Source organism: Haemaphysalis longicornis, unplaced genomic scaffold (assembly GCF_048455015.1).
Source record: "Haemaphysalis longicornis isolate Haplotype H1 unplaced genomic scaffold, Haemaphysalis longicornis Haplotype H1 scaffold_7, whole genome shotgun sequence".
In the NCBI taxonomy this organism is placed as follows: domain Eukaryota; kingdom Metazoa; phylum Arthropoda; class Arachnida; order Ixodida; family Ixodidae; genus Haemaphysalis; species Haemaphysalis longicornis.
In genome coordinates this window covers 136602786-136606724 of record NW_027526422.1, presented here as the reverse complement: position 1 = coordinate 136606724, position 3939 = coordinate 136602786, and the positions used below count along the sequence as shown (strand labels likewise).

The 3939-nt window shown below is 44.2% G+C and overlaps 1 non-coding gene across 1 annotated transcript; it reads left to right on the top strand.

Annotated features, from left to right (window-relative positions):
• Nucleotides 1–2579: 2579 nt before the first annotated feature.
• Trnaa-ggc (transfer RNA alanine (anticodon GGC)) lies at nt 2580–2652 on the top strand. The gene has a single exon. It is a non-coding gene; the product is annotated as a tRNA-Ala (tRNA).
• The last annotated feature ends 1287 nt before the right edge of the window (nt 2653–3939 follow it).

Genomic DNA, 3939 nt, shown 5'->3' with positions numbered 1-3939 from the left:
CCTATCGCTCTTTGTGGCATGGGTATGGCGCCATGGAAGTCCACTTCATTGTTGCCCAAAAACCAAGGAAACACTAAGTAATCTCGCCACAGGGGTGGCCTCGTATGTGTGGGAGAGGTTTTCATCTTGTAGGAGAAACGCCGTTTAAGGCCACGCTTTCCGCCTACCATGTGTTTCCTGTCCTGCTTCGCCGCGCCCTCTCCTCCTATCTGCGTTGTAATGCAGAGCCACGCGCCGAAGCCCGACTCTCTTCCTCTCTCTCGCGACCGTGATGCTCCGGCACCGTGCCATTTCTCCCTCGCGGTTTTCCGTACGCTGGTACTCTCTGTGCGCGGTAATGCCCGGGTTGGGTACGTCCCCCAAGTGCTGATGGGTATGCATAGACGGGATTGAGAATAAGAGCTTCCTAAAAAGACTGGTATACAACCAATACGCGCGTCTGGAGATGGACTAAACTTGGATCGCCGCAACTCGGAAACTTGGAAGCTTTAAGGTCCTTTAACGAACGCTTAGATATGACTCACAATCGATGGAAATAAAAATGCTTGGGTGTGCACTTATGAGCGAGAAAACGGCGGTTTGAATTAGGGTCTCGAGGAGAGGCATTTGTGTTGAAGCTAAGCGCCCACCGTGGCATTGGGCAGGTAGAGGGGATGCGAATAACTGATAATTAGTGGGAAATCTATGTGGCGGGGTGGCATCGAGGCACGACAAACAGAACCGGTAATGGCCACAGAACCGATGGAGGGATGAAACACAAAATTTTGGAATCATCGGAGACTGAGTAGTCTCCCGACAGGGGTGCCCTGACATTTGTGAAAACGTTCTTCAATTTGGAGCGGACACGAATTGTCGGTAGATGACAATGTATCAATAAAGCCTGTTCCCTTATTAGACTGTACGCTAACATATTTTACTCAGTGTGATTATCTCCACCGAAGGCCGTCATAATCGTTAGGCGCCGTTTTCATGCTTTGTACATGTTGCGACGCCTCGCAGATGACTCAAGCAAAAGAGTTCTCAGCCCACTAACGGGTAATCGAGATGTCAAGTTTTCTTTTTACTCCGTGAACACTTTAACATTATTGCGCGGCATGCAGTAGAAATATATTATTTCTTTGTTTTTTGATTTATAATACCTTGCAGGTCCATGTTCAGGGCATTGGGTAAGAGGGGCAACAAAGTGAGGAGTTACAAATCATTCAGTACAAAATCGCTAGTTAAAAACACAGCAGAACAACCAATGGCGACTAGGCTCGCAATACACGAGTAAGTTGGAAAACGATAACAAGAAAACGCAAACACAATAGCGGAGCGCACACAAATAGTCTAACACAATCATTACAAATTATCTGAAAACAAATAGGGTAGTAGATTAAGTACACAATAACCAAAGATACCGAAATATGAGGACACGAAGCGCACCAATCAGTTTCTACGGTCACTAGTAAGCACAACAGAGAGAGAGAGAGAAAGAGAGAAGGAACTTTATTGAGCAAAAATAAATTGTGGGGTGGCTTCCTAACACAGAAGTCCACGGGCAGTCCCGGCTCTGTCCCCTCGGTCAACCAAGATGATCTGGTTGTCGAGGCTAGAGCTGGACGACATGCTCTCCCACTGCTGAAAGAGCACCAGAACACAAGCAGAACCTACTCGCACGCGCAAAAAGACATTTTTAGTTAAAAACGTTCGCATTCGCGCACAATTTGTGACACTGAAAAGAAAAGAAAGGTAGACAAAAAAAAAGAAACCAATAGAAAATAGAATATTTGTGCCGTAGTATAATGCTAAAATGCCCAATTCAAATTCAGTCATTTCATTCCTAGCACATCACTAAAATGTAGGTCATTTCAAGAAAACACTAACCAAAGCTTCCTGAGATATGAACCTTGAGATGCATTAAGGTTTATTCTGCCACACCTTTCTGAGAGCGCAGTCCTAATGTATTTGCGACCCTTTTAAATCAGGGTGTCGTACAGAAGAAAATGCTGGTTCGGTTACGGTTTGAGTCCGGGTGAACTCATTTTGCTCTGGTCCAGTTCGGATTCTACTACATCACGTACCGAACTGGTTCACGAAATATTTCAGAATTTTCGAACTGGTTCGCGAACCAATTTTTTAGCCTACTTAATACCACAGCGAAGAAAAAATATTTTACGGCTTAGGACTGGAAATAAACACGACACACTGTAAAATTCAATGAGCGGCTTTATGTCAATAAGGAAAAGAAATTTAAAAAGCAACTGTTAAACTGTGTCGCGATATTGACAAACACCCCCTCCACACACCCACACACACACACATATATATATATATATATATATATATATATATATATATATATATATATATATATATATATATATATTTATATATGTGTGTGTGTGTGTGTGTGTATCAGACAGAAATAAGAATTGGCAGTCAAGAAAACTTCGGAAAGCAAAGGGGAGGATGTAGTAGGTCAAGATAAAGAATTTTGAAAATAAGAAAGTGGAGAAAAAATGCCCGCCAGGTGGGATCCGAACCCACGACCTCCAGAATACCGGTCTGGTGCGATAACCACTACGCTACCGGTGGGGCCGCCGGTAGCGTAGTGGGTATCGCACCAGACCGGCATTCTGGAGGCCGTGGGTTCGGATCCCACCTGGCGGGCATTTTTTCTCCACTTTCTTATTTTCCAAATTCTTTATCTTGACCAACTACATCCTCCCCGTTGCTTTCCGAGGTTTTCTTGAGTGCCAATTCTAATTTCTGTCTTATTTTCAACGAGCCCCTCATTTCCTTTATATATATATATATATTTATATATATATATATGCATGTCAAAAAAAGGGAGCACACTTCGAAAAAGGAATGGTTTTTAGAGTTTCGGCCGGAGGACCGGCCGAAGGAGGAAGGCCGGTCCTCCGGCTGAAACGTTAAAAACCAGTCCTTTTTCGACATGTGTCCCCTTTTTTTCATAAATTTGACCGTTGTCCAAGAAACTGTTTCTTCTATATATATATATATATATATATATATATATATATATATATATATATATATATATATAAGCAGTCAAGAAAACCTCGGAAAGCAAAGGGGAGGTTGTGGTGGGTCATAGAAACAGAGGAAGAATTTTTTGAGGCAGAAAGAAAGTGGTGAAAAAATGCCTGCCGGGTGGGATCTGAACCCACGACCTCCAGAATACCGGTCTGGTGCGATAACCACTACGCTACCGGCGGGGCTATTTCTCCACCACTTTCTCGGGGATTTAGGTTAAGGTATTTTTGTTTCCTGCACTTGGGGGTTGTAGCCAGCACCACTCGCACAACTCGGGGTGAAGGGGACCTTCTTTTTAACCGAAAGGCTGTGACTCGAGTGTCTACGACATGTCAAGAGTGGTCGACCAGCGTTGAAGCCTCATAAAGGAGCCATGAAGAGAAAACACAAGTTTGGTTCATTCGAAAGGTTGCCTCGTTAGAACCATAACGACACCACTTATAACGCAAACTTTGCTCAAATAAGCTACATAATTAGGAAAAAAGGAAATGACCATGTAACCCACCAGCTCATTTTCCGCAACAGAACCTATGGTGTCACTTGAGAATACTCTGCGATTGGCGGAGGCCGGCAAAAGCAAACGCATGTTAGGCAGGGCTTACAGTTTTCATAGCGAGCTATATGCCCGTGAAACATATTGCACATTCTTTTTATGACAAAGAACGGTGGAGTAAACGGTTGAAGTTCTGAACGAACACGCAAGCGTGTGCGCCAATGCGTACGAAACTACCTCCGGCCGAGCTGGACATCTCGCCGTCGCGCAGACGAATTTTCGGGTTCGAGGCTCTTAGGGGCCAACGAACCGTTCCAGCACGTACAGCCGCGACCTTACTTGGTATCTTAATCCCTTGACAAAAGGTTGGCCGTCATATCGCAAACCAGCAAAGGTAAAAATAG